Source organism: Neopsephotus bourkii, unplaced genomic scaffold (assembly GCF_033783945.1).
Source record: "Neopsephotus bourkii isolate Nb327-2 ecotype Australia unplaced genomic scaffold, CSIRO-AGI_Nbou_v1 NB_234, whole genome shotgun sequence".
NCBI classification, from domain to species: Eukaryota; Metazoa; Chordata; class Aves; order Psittaciformes; family Psittacidae; genus Neopsephotus; species Neopsephotus bourkii.
In genome coordinates, this window is record NW_026900744.1 from 17,490,307 (window position 1) to 17,511,014 (window position 20,708).

General features: G+C 48.0%; 1 long non-coding RNA gene across 1 annotated transcript in view; it reads left to right on the forward strand.

The window, feature by feature from the left end:
• LOC133208030 (uncharacterized) overlaps positions 1-15,984 on the forward strand; it is a 37,619-nt gene extending 21,635 nt beyond the window's left edge. The window contains exons 2-3 of the long non-coding RNA XR_009724218.1: positions 15,181-15,264; positions 15,458-15,984. This is a non-coding gene — a long non-coding RNA (uncharacterized LOC133208030). The remainder of the gene's footprint in view (positions 1-15,180; positions 15,265-15,457) is intronic.
• The last annotated feature ends 4,724 nt before the right edge of the window (positions 15,985-20,708 follow it).

Below are 20,708 nucleotides of genomic sequence, written 5' to 3' on the forward strand. Positions count from 1 at the left end.
TACAGCCCTGGCCCAGCTGGGGCATAGCAGGCATTTCTGACCAGGAAAATGCCTTTCAGATCTTGTCTCTGGATCTACAGAGATAGAAGGGTTGGTTAAGCCCACACTGCAAGCCATTCCTTCCAGTCTTGTGAAATAAAGCGTTTCCAAGTGCATGGGTCAACCTCCCAGCTGAGACGTCCTCTGTGATATCTCAGGATTTGGGTGACCTCTTCCATCTTTCCTTGGGTGCTGCTGGAGTTCAGTACTGCACCTGGGTGGGAGAAGAGGAAGCTTTCAGGCAAATGGCAGGGACGAACATCTTTAAAAAAAGAACTTGTGTTTGTAGACTGCTCTTTCTTTTAACCTTTAAAGTCTCTGCTTTGCTTCCTTTCAAAGCCTCCTGCTTTGATTTCCCGTTCACAGTTGTCATTCTGGCAGCCCCTGAAAGAACGGAGACATGAACAAGGGTTAAAGAACAGCTGCGGGAACATAATTAATGCTTTGCAACAGTTCTGAAGGCCTTTAGCACCTTGCCGTGACCCAGCCTGTAACATCTGTGCATTGGCAGCAGCCAAGCTTTGAAACTTCCCTCCAAGTCCTGCACAGAGCAACTGTAGCCTGCCTGAGGTGTGCTATCAGGGCAAAAACTGAACAAATCAGTACAAAATGCAGGCTGCAGTGCAGATGGCAGGTCTTTGGGTGCTGAGATTGGCAGTGTTAAGGGGTTTCCAGCTGCTGATCCTTATAGATGTCCAAGGAGGGGGAGGTGGAAAACTGTTGCTTTTGCAGAGATTTGATAGGAGAAATAGGACACATCCAAATCTGAATGTAACACCAATTTCCCTGCTTGTTTATATTTTTACCCATGGAATGGATCTGCGCAGAAGGCAGTGCCCTAACCCTGCCTGGTGCTGTCAGGATGATGTGCAACTATCACATACTCCAAGGAATGCTGAATGTGTCCCCATTTGGATTATGTTTTATCAAGGTCTTTCTTTTGCAGCACTTTTCCCTTTATGTGGCTAAAGGGCACTTTTGGGGGGTTTTACCAAAAAAAATTTTTTTACCCTCATTTTTATGTGAGCTGTAACTCAGTAGAGAAAAGATGCTCCAATTCCTGAGAGCTCCAGCTAGTGTTTTCCTTTCAGTCCCAGAACGTAAGTCACTGCTGGAGCTACCTTGGTGACCAAAGAGAAGATGGATAAAAACACACTGGTTTGGAAGACTTTTTTTTCGTCTTCCATATCTCAGTTTTCTTCCCTATTTCGCTGCAGCCAACCCCACTGAGTTTCCAGCCTTTAAAGTCCATCATTTCCAGCTGTCTGGGAGCGAGCTTGCCAAAGGGAAGTGTTCATCCTTTGCACTTCTTGTTTTTTTGAGAGGTCTGTGACTGTAACGGATGCCAAGCAGCCCTGACCTTCACCTGACTGGAGTTCTTAGCTGCTGCTGTGTTATTACAGCATTTCTGCCAGACAGAAATTCAACTTGGTTCCTCATACCTGGAAATTTTACATGACAAATATGTCTCATTTCTGATTCTAGTCTCCCTTTGATGGACCAGACTGTCTGCTACCTGGGAGAGGTTTGTAGATGTGAAAGGCCGGAAGGAAGCATTATATTTCTCTCCTTTGCCTCCTATTAAGTGTGCTTAGACACTAATCCAGCATTTGAATTTCAGCCAGGTAACTGGAAGGGACTGTATTCAGCACCCTCCTCTGATGGACTATTCAGTACTGCTTCTCTCCACTTCTTCCTGTACTTCTCTCACCTTTGGGCAGGAGAGAGGTGACACTGGAGAGAAGAACTTTCTTTAAAGAAATCTCTTGCTTCAGAAGTCAGATGAGGATGTGTTGCTGCATCTCTGATAAAATTTCTCCCACTCAGAAGGTAAAGTGGTTGGGTTTACAATTGACTCCCTCCTGGTAGTAAAAAGGATGGGGTTATTTCAGGAACAGCATCTGGGGACTTAGGGATGAGTAACAGTATATTATAACATCTCAGACATCTTTGTTTATGCAGCTTGAACAAAGTGTGAGCCACAATGTCCCTGTATGCTTGGTGAGCCATCTAGGGTACCTCTGAAACATCTCTGGTATTGCAGCGTGGTGTGTTTGACGCAGTGTCTGTTGCTAAATGCTTATGTGCTACTTCCCTCAGTGAAGAGGAATACAAATCACTGTCTTGCTGATATGCAGCTTGACTTCTGCTGCTGAATTATTTCTCCTTTGGAAGCATTGTTTTTCTTTGTTTTTGTTTTGTTTTGGTTTTTTTTTCTCTGGTGGGTAATGCCTTAGGGTCTTAATTCATGACCAGCTCCTTTTGCTGGATGTTACAGTCTCTTCTTCCTCACCCTGCCATCAGCATTTCTAAGGGAACTGAAGGAAGCAATAGGGTATTATTTTAGTTTTGGAATTGCAGCTGAAGTATAGTGCCTTGCTCTGATGGTCATTCCAGTATCAGGTGTGACCAAGCTATGCTGGTTGGGAAATGGTAAGCAAGTTGCTGCAGACTGCATGAAGGTATAAAGATGAGAGCGTAATCATGAGAAAGTGAAAACTGAGATGACTCTGAAGATCTGGTATCAACAGTCAGGAGTGTGAGGAGCCGTGGGCTGAGGGCCCAAGCCAGACCTGTTTGCCAGCTCTTGGCAAGTGCCTATGTCTTGTGACTGCAAATGCAATGAAAGTTTAGGGAACATCTGGGCCAGGCTGTGCTGCCTGGGCTGGCAACCAACTGTGCCACGGGACTTCTGCACCATTTAGTTCTCCCTGCAGCTCTTGCTGGGCACAGAAAGGCCTTTGGAGGGCCCAGTCTCCCAAATGCTGAAGCAGCCATTGAAGCATGAGCACAGAAGAGACATGGTACCCTGCTGAGGGACTAGTGGAAGGAATAACCAGGCCCAAAATGGCTCTTTTCCAGCTGTGTATTTGTCAAGGATTTGGATTATAGAAGGCTACTCTCTTGTGTGTGAGCAAGGCTCCTCTCACAGCTGTGTGGCTTTTTCTGCATGAGCTGTTCTCCATGATGAGCAAGAACCAGGTATGGTGTCCAGTGGAGGAAGCTCTGAAGGGAGGATGCTGCTCTGGGAGATACTGTGTGTGAGCTGCCTGGGGCTCCCTGCTCCTGGCAGCCTGCACAGTCTGCTGCCTGTGTTGGCTGCCTGGGATAGGAGAGAGAAGCACCCAGTATATATACCATTGCAGCAGGAGACAGCGCATGGTCTAGGAGTGCAAGAGGTCCCCAACCAGCCAGGCTGGGCCTGCAGCATCCGAGCAAGGAAGGGTCCTGAATGAGGAAAGAAATGGAATGCAAGAGAGAAAAGGGGAGTAGATTAATAAATTGTAGAAATTGGATTGTCATGGCTCCTGTTTGTCTTGGTCTTCTGCCTGTCAACTACAAGACAGTGATTTTTTAAAAGAAATTGAATGCCAAGACTGTGTGTGGAACATACAAAAAATCCCAAGTGTTTTGTGAGGAAGCTTCTTTTTCTTTCAATAATATTTTTTTCTCTCTGTGAAAATGTATATGATCTGGGTAATTCCCCTCATTTTGTAATGAAGGCCATTGAGTGCTGGTATTTGAAGAACATATTTCCTGTTTGCGCTGGAGTTTCTCATTGTATGTGGAGAACACCATGTGTCCAGCTAATTCTTCTGAAGGAAGGAAGTGTGACGTTCCATTTCTTTGCCTCCTGTTACAGGGTTTCTAGAGGTGCTGAGGTCCTGTGGTTCCCACTGATGTAAGCAGGGTAGAGCAACTCTGAAAACTAGACGTGAATGCTCTCCAAAGGGCCCAGCCCTCTGCTGCTTTGCTATTCCAGTGCATCCTGCAACACCTCACACATGAGACCTGATGTGTTTGCTACTTCCCAGCTTGCCTTAGGATCTCCCATCTGCTCTATAGCCATGTGGGATAGGATACTCAAAGGAGAGAGTTGCTGATCAGGCTAGATGATGGGGACCTGACCTGAGCATGTTTGCTTTTGGATGGTGGTCACCTCCCTTTTATTGCTGGGCATAAATCTCCCAGGGCTTGCAGAGATAAATACATCAGTAAGACCTTGGCTGTGGAGTCAGAGCAAGTGTCTGAGGCATTGCTTGTGTGTTTGTTCACAGTCCTGTTCATGTGGCAGGGTGCAAAGGACTAGTTAATCAAACTGGAGAAATTAGGTGCCACTTGGTCGTTTTTCAGTTGTCACATGGTGATCAGATGGAGCAGCTGCTCCGACAGCCCACACATTCAGACTGTGGTGTTTGACAGTGAATTAAACAGCAAGACCATGTTCTCTGGTTCTTTGCTCCTACAAATTGGGACTGAGTCCTCAAAACCACCATTTACCTGCATGAGGGAGGAGGAAAAGCCAGGATTGTAAAATAAAATGAAACAGAGCAGTCAAGTAATTTAATTCTTAAATCTTGTATCCCTTGGGCTAATCTCCTCCAAGCCATTCTTTGCTCAGGTCAACTGCTTTTAATTAGCAAGCTTCGTTGATCAGAGTAGGAGTGGGAGCTGCTGTCCAGGTCTTTTTAATTAGAGGCTTTTCTTTCTTGCTGGAGGGATGGTATTACCCAGAGAGGAACCTGGCAAGAAGACCCTGGAACTGTTTGAAGGAGGCTGATCTGCGATCACCTTTCCTGCATCTCTTCTGGCAGCATCAGGGTTTGGCTAATTTCCAAGTGGATAAAGGAAGGGGGAACAGAGAATTAGCCTGAAAGCAGGCTGTGGTAACTCTGGCAATTACTGTATGACTATAGTTGCAAGGAGGGTGTGTGTGCTTTGTTCTTCCTGAGGAAAGGCAGAAAACATTTTTGGATTGGTCATTGCATACCACACCCTTCTCCCCAGCTCAGGAAGATGCTCTTCTCCACTCTGCTTTCTCAAGTGTGGCTGCCCAGCAACATGAGGGGTACCTTCATGAGAAGGAGAGTGACTGGTATCTGCTCCCTGCCTTGAGGAGTTATTTCCTACAGTCTGCCATGGCCTTTCAACCTCTTACAGTGGTTCTCTGCAGTGTTAAGGGAAGGGGCTCACGATGTAGCTATGTCTTTGGAAGGGGGGTGGTGATGGTAGTGCTGATGGGCTTCTCTAGTTGGTGTTTCCTTAGGGTACAAGTCTAAAAAATGTACCCCTGGGCTCTTCCACTTTCCTGAAGGAAGATATTTTACTCTACTTACCTGTAAAAAGAAAACTACGTATCTGGTACTAGTCCTTCTTTACTCCATTACCAGAAGTGGTTGGACCCTTCTGTATAAAGTGCAGATGCGCACATTAATTATGTGGATGCACCAGCATCTCTGTTCTCTGCCAGATCCCCTCGTGGTACAGTTGTCCTGCATTTGAAATGAATTCTGGCATCGTTAGTTGGTTGTGTGATTACTGTAGATGCAAATCTATGGGCTGTCATTATGTGTCACAGGGTGATAAGGCTCTCTGCCTGTGGGCTTCTTGCAATTCATAGTTAAGGAACATCTGATTAATTAGCACAAATTTGCTATTTTATGTATTTGATCAACTAAGCCATGAAAATTCTGAAATGCAGTTAAACAGAAAGGAAGTGGCTTTGTATCAAACTGTTGAATTAACAGAATTATCTTATTGATTAAATCATCAAATAAACATACAGCTCCTTTATCTGCTTCACTAAGCCATCTGAGAAGGCCTTGTTCAGCTCTCAATCCCTGATGTGCCAGTCTCAATGCCAACAGCTTGCCTTTATATTCTGGTCAGATAGCTGATCCTGTGGAGGTGATCTCTGGCTGAATCTCCCATGGAGAGCAAGGCTCAGATGTCCATTATAGCTGTCAGACAAAATTATATATGTTTGGGTAAGAGGCGATCTTTTGCATATGCACTCCATATGCACTGCAAATGCTGGTATTGCACTGCTTGTTACATTTCCAATTACAGGAGGAAAATGGTGGTGAGTCATGACTTTTCAGGGTTAAACATGCCACAGGAACATGGGCGCCTGTCTTCCAGGCCAAGGGCTACATCAGATTCTGATTTTCAAACTGGGAAGGTGCTCTTGAAATATCTTCTCCAATATGTTAGGTGGCTCTTTCTCTGCTATGGACTTTCCATTTTTGTAGCTCGAGGGGGAAGTGTGCAAGTGGAAAGGTATTAATATTGGTGTTATTAGGTGTTAGTATTAATCAGGACTAACAGGGGCTGGCTTAGGGAGACATTCCCAAAGGACTGATATTCTGCTCTAGGTAACAGTGGGTTTAGTTGCTCAGCTGTTCAATGTATCGGAGCTGGCTGGAAGTTGCTTCCTTAGACCTGTCAATAATGAGACCCTGCCAGTGGTCCTGATTCTTTCTGATTTGTAGAAAGAGGGAGAGGAAACAGCTATGTCAAAAAGAAGGCACATAAGGTAGAGCCTACCAGCTACAATATGAAGCTGTAAAATGTGGGCTTTGCTTTAAATTGGGATCAGCTTTCCATTGGAGTAATCCTTTAACCAGGCTGCCAGCCAAGAGCTGTGTGTGATTAGTCAGAGCCATAATGATCTGTGAGTCAATGTCCACTGACCCTGTAGGACTCCCAGCTTGAAAACAGCACAGTTTGGTACTAAATTTGTCATCGAGCCCCCTCCCCAGTTTTCTCCTCCATGGGCAGGTGCAAGAGGCAGTTGCTGTCTCTGCAAGCAAATATTTAACTTGGGTTTAGGCTTTGAAGGAATGCTGAGCTTGTGTCAGAATTGGACAAAAGGTTGGGGCTTTTGAGAATGTCCCTGTTTTGGTCTGTTTCCTAATGCAAGCCTCATGCATTCTGCAGCCACCTCCCTGCTGGCTCATTGCTGATAAGCGATGCAATTTCATCCTTATCATTCCAGCTGACAGCAGCGAAGATGACTCATCCACAGCACTCTTATTGGAGTGTGGGTTTAGCCTCCAATTGTGCTGTGAAAAGAATAAGCAGGACGGGTTCATGAAGAGGGCTGTATTGTTCCTTCCAGCTCAGGGTTGCTGTCTTGTGGCTCAGACACAATATTGCCGGTCTCTGAATCTTGCTCCTAACATACCTCAGTGGGGGAGAAGTGATGAAAAGCAAGAGGCACAATCCAGATTTGGCTTTGTGCTGGGCTCAAACTTCTCCACGGTTCCTCCATCTTCAGGAAATAGTTGTTCCACAGGTGAGGCATGAAATGAGCCCATTGAACAAATTGAGACTGTCTCAGCAGGGGAGGGATTCAAATTCTGTCAGTTTCCGGGGGGTGGGGGGATGGGATATTTCCAGTGTTTTTTGGATGCAGATTTCCCAGGGGCAGTGCTTTATGTTCTGCATATGATTTTTGCTTTTGGCAAGCTGCACTTGGTGCTGTGTGTTGCTTGAGGTGAAAAGCTGGACTGAAGCATGTTATTAACACTTAAGAAAGCAACTGTGTCATCAGATTCACCTTGAAATGCTGGCAAACAGCTTTGCAGGGGCCAGCACCCGTGTCACCCTGCATTGGCTGCAGTCTGTAGAGGTGTGGAAGACTACAGCCTCCTTTACTGATGGAGACAGCAGCAGGAGAGAATTGTTGACTGAAGACACAAAGGAGGAACAGTTTGGTTCTAGTCTAGTTTCTGGAAGTCTGATTTAGCATTTGAGATTGCACCCTGTGCTAATGTCCCCTTTGTGGTGTGCCAGTCATACCGTGACTGTCCCTGAGAAACTCCATTTCTGTTGTCTGTCTCTTGCAGAGCTGTCATTGTCACCTGTTGGTGTCAGCTGGTGGGATCTTCCTGTTGTCTGTCAGGATTTGCCTTCCTCTGATGACGTTGTGACATGCTGGACACCTCCTTGGGCCCTTAAATAAGGGGAGTAGGCTAGTTTCTAGGTACAGGTGTGTGGGAATGGCTGAAAAAGCATCTTTTAAACATGTGTGCAGGTCAGGCACTGTTAGAGCATCTTTGAGTGGTGTCTTAAGGTATTAAGGCCAGAATTTCTGGTTCTGTACCAGCAAAGTGATGATGGGTTGTTTATTCCAAGCATCTGTAGGGTGAGGGAGACCTTTCTGATAGAGAAGGTCTCTCTATAGCAGGTGTACATCATTAGGATGGTGCCTGGTATAGGCCATATGAGCTGTCTGGTGCCAGCTCTTTGATTTGTAACTCTGATGGTGCTACAGTACCCATGCTGCAGTGTCATGGAACCTCTGTGTACAAACCACCTCCCCTTCTCTGATGCTTTGCTTGTTTTGTGCTGAGAAATTTTAGGAGCCACTCCTGTAGATCCATGTCTCCTCTTCCTCCTTGGAGTATGCCTGAACAGCATTGCATCTGATGGGTTCATCTGCCCCAGGAAGGCCTCCTGTCTGTTCCCTATTGGACATCAAAATCTCTTTGCTCATATCAACCAGTCAAGGTATGCAACAGGAATGCTGTGACCACTGGAGCATGTTAGTGCTTGAGCATTGCTGGGCTATGCAGGAAGGTGCCCCACGGTGCTTGATGTCTTGACTTTCCCTGCACGTCCAAATGTGGCATCTCAGGAGGATGCAATGGGACTTTGCTTCCTTCTTTATCTGTGTTGTCTCACGTGAAAGCAGATGCTCCAGCCCAGCATTTGGTGTCTGTGCTGGCACTGGTTGTGATACTGCACATGGTAGCAGCTTCAAACTGCTCCAGGCCTGCAGTGTCTCCCTTCTTCTTCCCTTCTAGTCCTCCTTGGGCTGCCCACGTGCCTGTATGGGGGCATGGCCATTTGCCCTGCAGAGGATGCTGAGGCTGGACAAGGCTTTTCTGACAAACATCAATCTCTGCTTAGGTCAGCTGTAATTTAATTGAGTGGTACAAAGGATTTAGTGCACCTTGCAGATAGAAACACACCTTGCCTTGGGCTGGGCAAAAGAAATATGTGTGCTGTTCCCTTTATCTTCTTCTGCGACAGTTTCTTCTGTAGTTGTTTTTTTTCCCTTCCTCTCTCTACTCCATCACATGCAACTCAAAGGCAGTTTGCATCTCACTGTGTCTCAAAACGTTATGAGGCTTCTTCTCTAGCAATGATGAATTCAGTGTATACAGCGCAGAACCATGATTTCCCTCAGGGTCCCTTGTAATAATAATTTCTGTAAATAAAGGCTGGGATCAGGATCTCCACTGTAATAGGATTTTGTTTGTGCAAAGGCTGGTAACCCAGTCCTCCTGACACTGCCCTGTAATAGAATTGTGGGCTGTATCACAGCACTGCAAGCGGGCTGGGAAGGGCTGGGCTGGTACAGGGGACCCTTGCAGGGAGAGACCAGAGGACTTGCATTCGGGATATGCTGGAAAGTTTGCAGGCCATGAACACAGAGCTGACATACACCTTCAATTGCTGCATCTTGCTAGGCTGGTGAAATGTCTGGTTTGTATTCCTCACAGGATGCAGGGCTCTCTGCAGAGACCCCAGGGCTGAGGTAAAGCTCCCATTCCCAATAAGATGCCAGAGGCTTTGAGCCTTGGAGGAGGAGGAAGAGCCTAGGAAGATGAGCTCTGAACCGGCTATGCTGTGCTCTTGCTGCTGCTGTAACTGCATTGATCTTGCAGAGAAATGCTGCAACCTCTTCGTTCATCTGTGGACTCACAGAACTTACGATTCTGTGTGCTGGCTACTGCAGCGACCCGCACCTCGAAGCAGCTGCCTTCCCGAGAAGTTCATGTCTGTAAAATACGTGCCATTGCTGAGAGCAATTTGGCAGCCTCCTTGAATGAAGGGTGCAAGAAAATGGTGCACTTAATTACACCTCCTTGGGAGGGAGGCATGTGCGATCGCAAGCCTTTGGGGCTGTTAGGTTTGATTATTTTTTTTCTCACCTGTTCTAGCAGTAGGGAGCACATGGGGGAAGCACGCACGTGTTCTCACATTCACACTGCTACCCCTGCCGGGTGCAATAATTCCTCCTCTGCTGGTGAGAGGATGCTGACGGGAAGTTTTCTTCAGCAGGAGGACTGGTAGTTGTGCTGGAAGTGGTGGGGATCTTTGTGTCTAGGCTGCTGCAGTGCTTCAGAGCATCATTGCTGCAGTACCCTAAGCGGCTGTGGGCGACTGCAGCATGTTTTGACCATACACACCTAAGATACACCGGTGATTTAAGATACCTGGTCTTGCACTGGCAGTATCTCATACCAAAAGGCTCACATCCTGAATTGGTCCTGTATTCAGATTAGGTGGGCTCAGTATCACCTAGTGATGTGAAATGAAGCCTGTTTCTGCACTATGGATGTGACATGCTTTTCCTGAGATAATCATGATGGCAAAGAGCTGGTGCCATCAAGAAGTTCAGTGTCAGCAGCAGCGAGTTGTGTTGTTCTCAAAAATAACCAGGTGCCAAAGCCGTTTGTCACTGCTGCTTTGTGAAAGGTGTGCTGGCACTTCGCATCCCTCCCTGGTGTCATGGGGAAGGCTCAAGTTAGCTCTGACAAAGCTGCACACCATTCACAGGGTAATTAGCACCACAAGTCTTGCTAATTGCTGAGGGTTTTTTCTCTCCCCCCCTCCTTTTCTCCAGCACAAAATTTCTCTAGTTATCTTGGGTTATCATCATGGTAGACAGCGTGCTAAGCCTGGATGCTCCTTCTGAGGACTGGTGTCAGGAATAATTACTGCTGTAGTAAGCTGATCAGCCCTTCATTATTAGCTGCTGTTGTTGTTACCCGACATTGATTAGTAATTTGTAGCTGCCAGCGCTTTCCTCTGCCCTCAGAGCTGTGTTTGCTGGTGCTGTGGTGGTGTTCTGCCAAGGACAAATGAACATACCCCCCCTTGCCACCCACTCGGGGCACTTCCTTATCTACACATTGGTTTTCAAATACACAGCTTGTGGCTGGGAGAGCAGCACCAGCCCTGTCTGCTGAGTTTGCAGCTGAAAATTACTGAGAGTCCCAGCTGGCTGCAGTGATAAAAGATCTTGTGGTGAGTGACTCAATGGTGGGACAATGTTTGTAATTTCAGGTTGGGAGCCTTGCAGTGATACCCCTCAACCCCTTCTGGGTCCTGCCAGCTCAGGAGGGCAGCAGAGATGCCACCATAAGTGTTAACTGGCTCCAGAGCAGTTTGTGATGTTTGCAGGTGGCTGCTCATGTATGTTCATGTCTGGGCTGGTGAGCAGTGACAAAGAAGGGGTTTGGAGGGGAAGAAGGAGAAAACACAGCTGTAGACCCTTTCCCAGGCTCTAACAGGATCTTTAGGGTTGTTTAAAATTAAGGCCTTTCAGTAATTTAAACTGCAAATGCTGGGAGAGGGGGAGCTTCCCACCCATGACCTGGAACGGTTGGGACTCCTTGCTCTTTAGAGGTGCCCCGTTTGACTGTAGTGCACTCTCCCTGCAGTTGGGTCTCTCTTTTGTGTGTTTCAGCTGTTCTTCCTTGGCTTTGTGAGACATGTGCCATTGCTTCTTTGTCTGATCTGCTATCTGTTGACCAGCTGTGCTTGTCAAAGCAGGGGCAGAGAGCAGAAGGCAGGCTTGCAAGCCGGTGCTGGGGTGGAATGGGAACTTTGGGAAAGGGATGTCAGGAGGCAAGTGTCCTCCATATGATGTGCATCCTGGCTGTGTCTCTTGTGCTGGCATGTTGCTGCCTCTCACGTTGTCTCAGGATCTCAGCAGTGAACCTTTTGAGCGATCTGAGTTGCACAGCATGTTCCCTTGCAGAGCGGCATCCCAGGAGATGGTCTGCTGTTGCAAACATCTCTTTGCAAACAGTAATCTCCCGTGGGCAAGCCTAGTACTGCTGGTGGGGCAAGGAGGGTATTAGCTGTCCTCTGTCAGGGGGGATGGGGGAGGTCTTTGGCTGGCACAGTGCAGACCAGTCATCCTACCCATCTTCATAAGCTGTGCCACCCCTTATGGGAGGCAGCATGTGCAATCACACCAGCGTATGTAAATGTCCGTCTGACACAGCAGGTATAAATCATGCATGGGCAGCCAGAGATGGCAGGGAACGCACCTCCTGTAACCCCTACTCTGACTAGCGTCCCTGTGATGCCAGGGGGGTGGCAAGGGGCAAAGCTTGATGTCACTTCTTGGCACTCCAAGAGGACGTTATTCAAAGAGACGGTGACCTCTCCTGGCGTACAGAGTGCTGCCGGGGACCTCCAGCCCCATGTCTGTGGCAAATCAAATGATGTGCTGCGGGAGAGGAGGGTTGGGATTCGGTCATCCATCACCAGCCGGCTCATGGCAGAGGAGAGGAAGAATAAGCTGCTGAGAAGCTTCCCCTTCATTGGTCCTCAGAGGCGCCGATAGCTTTAATCCTGGGGTACCTTTTTACTCACCCTTTAATGGGTACTAACCATGGCTCCCTGTGCAAGCACCTTAATGGCTGCCTGGCATGCAGCAGCCCTAATTTAGAATGCTTCTCTTAAAACCCATGCTCAAGTATGTTTTTCTAGTGTCTCACCTTCCTTGATGAGATTTCCAGGGCTTAGGGTGGGCATTTTTTTCTTTTCTGTAGTAGTTCTGGTTATTCACCCATTTAAAAATGACAGGACAGCAGGAAAACCAACCAGACATTCTTTATGGTCAACACATTCAGGGGATTTTACTGTCTTCTCCTCCCCAGACAGCTCAAGCTCCAAGGTAGCTCAGGTAGAAAGCTGCAAACAGCAGAAATTAATCTTTGCTGACAAAAGCTTCCCAACTAAGCACTGGTCTGGATTTGAGGACATGCTTGAAGTTGCAGACTGTGTGAGGTCTCCCAGGTGAGCTTGAAAAGGTGGACCTAACACCATGTCATGTCATGGTAGATTGCAATGGGGCATCTACTCACTGTAGAGCAGTTAAGGGTGTCTAGGCCACTTTCTGGAGTGATGACTGAATAGTGGCACAGCCCTTGCTATTAGTGGGGATTTTGGAGGGTGAGACCAGAAGCTAAAGTGCCATCCTTCAGAGATCTGTATCTCACCTGGGAGCTGCTCTGTAAGGCTGAGGGTTTTTTTCAGCTTGGAGGTTACATGCTCCAGCTCCTTTTCTTCATTGGTGCAAGCCAATCTATGACCACCAATTTCAGTGAGCCAGGCTCAGTTTACCCAAAATGAGGAAATTACCTCAGGGTAATTCAGCTTAATTCTGAAGCTGAATTTCTTGTCACATCACCTACCCAGCCCTCCACTTTCCTTGCCTTGCTGACCTCCAGCTTCATGTCCAGCTTGTCCCTGCTGTTAGGGCCACCATCGGAAATGCAGAAGCAATGCTGGGCCTTGGCTGCTGGTGAATGTGTCATTGGAAAGGATGGAGGCTGCCATGCTCTGCCTCTTCCTTGTGTTTGTTTCAGCTCCCTTTGAGGCTCCAGAGGGAACATCTCTGTGCTTGCATGCTCTTTGCTCTCACAGCCTGCATGACCACCTGCAGACGTTGTTCAGCCTCCTGTGCTGTCCATCACAATTCCTGGGGCTGGGATTCCCAGGGCCTTTGGTGTGATCTCTGCAGCAGTGAATGTGCCAGTGGAGGACACCATGGGCAATCATGCAGGGAGCACTTGTTTGCCACGCGAACCATATTCCTCGCTGGAGGACCTACTTTTCTATGCTGATCAGGAGGTGCTGGTTGATACGCCACTATGTGGCCTGTTGTCCTTCTGGTCTTGTGTGATGAAGACAGAGAATCATTTGAGAGGCTGTTAACTTGGAGGGGAGCATGGGCCAGATAAAGCTTCTGGAGAATGTCTCTGCTGTGGAACAGGAGACTGGTTCAAAGTGGAGGTTGCTGGATCTGAGCCCAGCTTTACAGAGGACTTTGGGTTGGCACTTCCTTGTGTGCAGAAAGGGCTTGAGATCTGTGGCTGAGCTAGGTGCTGTTAAGCCTGTCTCTGTTTAACACACTCTTCAGTAAAGGCTCCACTGGTGTCTCCCTGTGGGACAGCTCAGTCACCTCAGGATGGTCTGCCCGTGGGTGTAGGGAAGACTTCGAAGTTGCTGAGGCTGCTGAGGGCAAAAGCAAGCCTTCAGACACACCAAAGCAGAAGGAACGTTTCCATAGCTCTAGCGAAGTTATAGAATCATAGAATAGTTAGGGTTGGAAAGGACCTTCAGATCATCTAGTTCCATCCCCCCTGCCATGGGCAGGGACACCTCACACTAAACCATACCACCCAAGGCCTTGTCCAACCTGTCCTTGAACACCGCCAGGGATGGAGCATTCACGACTTCCCTGGGTAACCCGTTCCAGTGCCTCACCACCCTTACAGTAAAGAGCTTCCTCCTTATATCCAATCTAAACTTCCCCTGTTTAAGTTTTAACCCATTACCCCTTGTCCTGTCACTACAGTCCCTAATGAAGAGTCCCTCCCCAGCATCCCTATAGGCCCCCTTCAGATACTGGAAGGCTGCTATGAGGTCTCCACGCAGCCTTCTCTTCTCCAGGCTGAACAGCCCCAACTTTCTCAGCCTAAGTTCTCCCAAGGAGAAAAGAAAGACCCAGATGAGGCTGCATCCCTTATAGGTCTCTATCCAGTGTTGGCGCCTAGCTCATGCTGCATTCCTAAACCTGAGATTCCCTGTTCCCGCTGACAGCTCTCTGCTTCCGCACAGGTGTTTGGGGAGGGTGGAAACCCCTTTTCCCGAGCCCTTTCACACACAAGGGAAGGGGCCTCTAGATGGCAGTGTTTCTGTTCAGGAGGACAGCAGCTGTACAGGCAGGCTGTACTGTTCCCTTTCATGCCAAGCTGTGGAGAAGCTCCGAGATTAAAACACAGGGTTGAAGTGGACAGCTTAGTACCCTGCTGTCTCTTATCGCTTCCTCAGTGAAAGTGGCTTGGATTTGGTGACCTCAGGGGACCAGCCATTTTAGCAGGCTGGACAGTAGTTTTCTGGCTGTCCTTCCCCCCCCTCCATGTGATGAAATCAGCGTGGGATTGATTGCCCAGACAACTGCCTGTTGGTTGGGGAGGTACCAGGGTTTTTGGATGTGATGGGAGTCCCTTGCTGTGACTGGGAGCTGCTGGTAAAGAGCTCAGCATTATTGATGCTCAGCTTGTTACCTATATGTGCTTGAGGATGCAGAGTGAGGACTTTGTTCCCTCTGATGCAGTCAGTGTGCGTGGAGGGTACATGTGTGGAAATAGGGCCATGTTGTTTGGCTGGAGAAGAGCTCAGAGGTTGGTGAAGAAAAGTGTTGCTGGAGAGAGCTGTAATTGCTCCTGCACAGAGTTGACACTTGCTACCTTGTGCCTGCAACTAGCTGTACTCAGTGCCTGAGTGATGGGGATGCTGGGCTCAATACGCTGCCTTTTCCAGGGCTTCTACCATGATGCTAGGTGGAGATCTTGTCTCAGAGGCTGTGCCAGCATATATTGTCTCTCCTGGATGCTAATGTGACAGGTATTTTCTTTCTCTGTGAATGTCAAGGGAGAAAGGAGGGAAGGAGGGAGGCTTGGAGGCTGTCACTCACCGGCTGCACGGACAGCCTGGGCTCAAGAAAAATCTTGAGGGCTCTCCAACAGCAGTGTGGGTGATACACTACCTGAGGAGCCAGCTGCTGTGTGCCTTTGACCTCTCCTTGAAGTCGTTGCAGCTCCCGGGGGGACCAAGCTCACTTGGCTTCTCCTAACCGTGTTTTACTCAACGTGTGTGCTCAACACACTTTTATTCAAGGAGAAGAGAGAAAGACTTGGAGAGCTAGGGATGTCTTCCTGCCTCCAGGCACTGTGAAATGCAGCACATGTAGACTGAGGTCTTGTAGCTCTTCTCTCTTGCCATCCTCATCAGAGCTGGCAAGAAAATACAGGGTAGAAGGCAAGCACCATATTCAGCAAAGGTCCAAGCAAGAAATCAGGCAACCCGTTTGTTGTAGCTCCTTGGAGTTTTATGAATCCAAGTATACCCTCATCTTGGGAAGTCTGGGTTTGCTTTGTGGGCCAGAAATAGAGGCTAGACCCAGATCTTGCTTGAACTTGTCCAGTATTGTGATAACAACAGCTGACCTGGAATTCAGGACCCCCTCCTCTTCGGCTTTTGGTGGTGGTTTGAGCTAATTCCTGCCGCTTCCACAGAGGGAAGCATTGAGGTGTATGTGATAGCATTTCCCACCCGTGTGGCAAGGGTGGGAGTAGCAAGCTGTGCTCTTCAAGCTCTCCCCTTGCTCTGTATTCCTTCTCTCTCCCCTCTGCCTGACCTGGCTCTCCCAGCTCTGGCCCCGTACCTGGGGCCATTCTTGCTTCTGTTTCCCAGAGCTGCAGAGGAGCCTGGAGTGAGTCCTGGGCCATGGAATGACTGCAGAACATGGAGTGGGGTGTTGGAGGCTGCAGGAGATGCTGGTCATTTCCCAGCTCTGCTACAGCAGAGGGTAAATCATTCCTGTTTCCCTGTTCATTGTTTCCCTCTGTGTAAAACAGAGACAGCGATCCTTTTCTTGCCTCTTTTATACGAAAGGAAGAGACTGGCTTTTCCTTGCTGTTTTTTCTTCTGACATGGATAACAGACTCTTTGCAGTTAGTGTGCTTGTGCTTGGGCTCTCCAGTCCACCAAGAGACCTTGAACCCTGGCTTTACAGGGGCATGGAACAGGGTGAGCTGGCTGCCTTGCAGCCTCTCCATATGCTCAAGGCTGTGAGAGAGCTCGCTCTCATCTCCAGCCTACGCAGAAGCTTTCTCTGCCAGTCCTGCACCTGCAGCCCTGGGAAGACGGCTATAGTCATGCTGCAGTGGGCATGGACAATTGATTATAAGCGGTCGTAGATTACCTGAAGCAATGCTATTAAATTTAATACAGTTCTCCAATGGCTCTTGGGGCACAGCCTTGGGTTGTGTAACTGACATCTTGTTGCAAAGCATTTTGGGGACATTGCTAGGGGCGTGAGGCAAAGAGATTCAGCTGCAAAGCAGGAGAAGATGAGTTTCTCTTGAGATTTATTTCCTGCCTAATAATTGCCCAGAAAAGCTGTATAAACCTTCTCTGTTTGTGGAACAAATACTGCAAGAGTTACTGCTCTGACCTTTTTTTCTTTTCCACTGGACAGTTGTCTCTGCTCTTGTTATTCAGAAGCCTTGATATGCTCCTGGCAGATTTATGCCATGTTGAAACCCACCTCTTACTGTCTCAGAGTTGATTGGAAGAAAGGAAAGTTGTTCACTGAAAAATAAACCCATTGCCATGCACCCTGCATGCCAAGCTAGGGTTGAAGTTTAGAAGAACAATTTGGAGCACTGACCTCTTTTCCTTGTCTGCTGCTTGTTTTCTGCCCAGGGAGGTTGTGGAGTCTCCTTCTCTGGAGACATTCAAAACCCGCCTGGACACGTTCCTGTGTAACCTTATCTAGGTGTTCCTGCTCTGGCAGGGGGACTGGACTAGATGATCTTTTGAGGTCCCTTCCAATCTCTAGCATACTGTGTGTGTGTGTGTGTGTGTGTGTCACTGTGTCACCTATGAAATGTGGGTGAGCAACTTCAAACGGAATTGACACTGGACTTAATCAGGAGTGAGAGACCTTGTGAGCAACTCATGTTGTGATGGAGTGAGGCCACTGCTTGCTGTGGGCTTGATGCCTTTCAGGGAAAGGGCTGCTCAGTGTGCAAGTCTTGCCCTGGCTTAACAAAAGCTTGTGGCAAATCCCCATGTGAACACTCTCACATTGATTTGGCAGCTGCTAAATTTGGGAATAAATCCACCTTCCTTGGCAGCAATAGTAAATCAGATGAGGCATGTCCAGCGAGGTTTTGGAGTCTATTGTAAAGTGCACTTAGTCTGCGTGTGGCTCAAAGCTTGCCCATGCTGAAGAGGAGCTGGTGGAAAAACTCACTGTAATAAACCTCTGAGTTGAAATCCTGTCCTGGGTGAGATGCCAGCAGTTTGATAGTGCTTTTTGGGGTCTCCATCACTCTGTGAGCCTCTGATAATGGTGGTAAGTGGCCCTCTTCTCTCTCTATCAACACAGAGCTGATAAGTCAACAGGGTTGTGTAGTAGCCAGACAGCCTGGAGAGGCTGGATTAAGGAGGCCACTTAGAGTCATTGATCCTCCCCTTGGATGCTGGACAAGAGCAGATGCCACTTGCAAACCCAGCCTCAGCTCCTCATACATGTTGGGAGGCTGTGCAGTCCCTGCATTTTCTGCATGCCATCACTACTGAGACTGTTTGGAGTCTACACCCACCTCCACCCTGCCGGCTCGCTCCCAGAAAACAGCGCTGTCCAAGCAGAGATGGTTATGCCTGTAAGTTTTATTCTTGGTAATGTAGGATCTGTGGTAGCTGGTAAATGTCAGCCTTCATTAGGAAATATATGTCGTGGGTGTATTTCTTCTTGTATACAAACCTGTTGGAGGGTGCTGATATATCACCAAGTGTCTGAGTGGAGAATCAGGCCCAAATGTATGTATATATGTGTGTATGCACTTCCTCCTGCAGGTGACAGGAGAGCAGAGGGTATGGGTTTTAATCCATGTATGTGTGGGCAGCTCTGCTGATGCTGTTTGTCAGCTGGAATCCCAGCACAGGGCTCTGCGGCATCAGCCGCAGCTTCTTTTTGCCTTCTGTCACATTTGGAGGGAGGGAAGATGTAGCTGAGTCTTGCAATTGTAGGTCAAAACATACTGCAGCACTAAAGATCAGAGCAAAAGCTTTCTTGTACAAACACATGGTTTTATTCATCCTGTTATTTTCTTTATCAAATGCTTACTTGCCTTTACAGAGCAGCTTTCAGCCGCAGGGAAAGCAAGTGTCTCATTGGAAGCAAAGCTGGGCTAGTGACTGGAATGGGTCACAGAAGATGCTTGATCTGGACTTTTATTCCTGGCCCTGTTCTGGCCCCTTGTCCTCCAGATCCCTGTGAAGACCTTACAGATTGAAGAGCTGAGACTGTTGCTGCATGTGTGTATGCAGCATATGGTGTGGTGGCACCCCTGCAGCATCCCAGGCACAACAAGAAATGCTAGTCATGATTGTTATGCTACTGAAGTGCAGCTGATTTTGGCTGGGTTAGCAGTCTGGTTAGGGTACAACCTGGTTATGGTGTTGGAGCGAGCTCTTTTATCTAGACAAAGCTCTGCCTGGGATTCAACGTCCAGACCTGCGTTCAGCTTATTTTTAAGGTCTCATTTGAAAGATGTCAGCTCCCCCTGCCTACTCTTCCCCAGGCAATGAGAGCAGAAAACTAAATTTATCTGCATTGGGACAGAGAGCTCGAGTAAACCAGCCAGGCGCTGCTCCAGATATGCTGCGTGGAGCAACTGGCACAGAGCTGTCTGTCTGTCCGAGTCCGAGATGCTCGGTTGCTGCTGATGCTGGGGTGGCAGTGACAGCTACTCAGTGTCTTCTGTTCCAGCCCCTGGGTTTCGGAATTTACTGGAAAATTTGCCTTGTTGAGGTGATGTTTTATCTAATTCAGTCCCTGGATTGATTGATTTTTCCGTATGTGATGCAAAGCTGTCCCTCTGCTTTCTGGGAGAAAAGTGAGGAGCTACACTCCTTGCCTTCCTTCCCAAGACCTTATGAGGACCCAAGTGTGGAAATGGTGGTGGTAAAGAGACTGAAGCACAGCCTGCAAAGAGCCCTTGTTGTTCAGAGACCTTTGAATATCCAGTAGGTAGTGCATAGGAATGGGAATAGAGAAGAACTCAAAATATTTTCAATTTGAGTGTAGGTGCCTGCAGCTCCTTTTTTGGTCACTATTGACTGATGTGGATTGGTGAAAGGGAACACGTGGCAGATGTCTGAATTGGTGTGTGCTACACTGTCTGCTCTGTGCCTGAATTAAAGATGCTGTTCAATATGGGTCCCTTCCTGGGCCTATCAGGGGGATGCACTGTGGGGCATGGGCAGGTGGGCATGGGGTGGTGGGATCTATCTGTCTTTTTCACCTCCTAAAACTGGAGCATCTTTCTTCTGTCAAGCAGCTGCTAATGAGTTAGTTAAACAGCATCTTCTTACTGGAAACTCTTTTCAGTCCAATTAAGATCTTGCAACATGTCAGTTGTGACAATAAAAGTGAATTAAGTCTCATTTCTCCTTTTTTACGATATTTATTAGACGATGGGAATGCTCATTTAGAAGAGCTAATCATGGTTATTTATGTCAGTGGTACCAAGAAGCCCCTGCTCAGACTAGGGGCCTATTGTGCCAGATGCTGTGTGTGCTCATGGAATGAACGGGAGCCAATCCTGGAGAGTGGATTGACCATGCAGGAAGAGCCCAGGCAAGGTAGGCAGACTCTTCTGGCCATTCAGCCCCAGCTGCAGGACTTGCTGCTGCTTGGAGATGCTGCGAGAGCCACTGAAGTCAGTGGAGATATGTCTCCACCATTTTGGCTGTCAAAGATTGCTCTGAGAAGATGCAGATCTTTCCTGTGACCACTTGTCCTCCTTGTTGCAATACCTCTGTCTTCATCAGCTGGTCCCAGAATTTCTGGGGAGCATGTGCTGGGGAAACAGTTGGCAGGCACATTGAAAGGCTGTATGGGCCTCTTTTTCTGAGGAAGCCAGGGTATAAGTGAAAGCTGAGAACTTTTAACTCTGGAGTATGGCTTGATGGGAAGAGTAAATTGTGGCAAGAGAAGTATCTCTCTGACAGTCCTGTGGGGTCCCTTCTGTTTCAGATGGCCTCTATTCCTCATTCCTTGACCTTTGCTTGAAGGCGAAGAGGAGAATGCTTAATCCATTTCCCCACTCAAGCTGTTTTGATCCAGTGGCTTGGCCAAGACTTAAAGCAAGCTCTTCCAGGGGCTTGGGCTGCTAGTCAAGATGCTTCCCAGCACATCTAACAGGGCAGAAGAGTTCTACTGCTGTGAGGAACCCAGGCAGAAGATGCAATAGAAAAGGCCTGTAGGAAGGTTC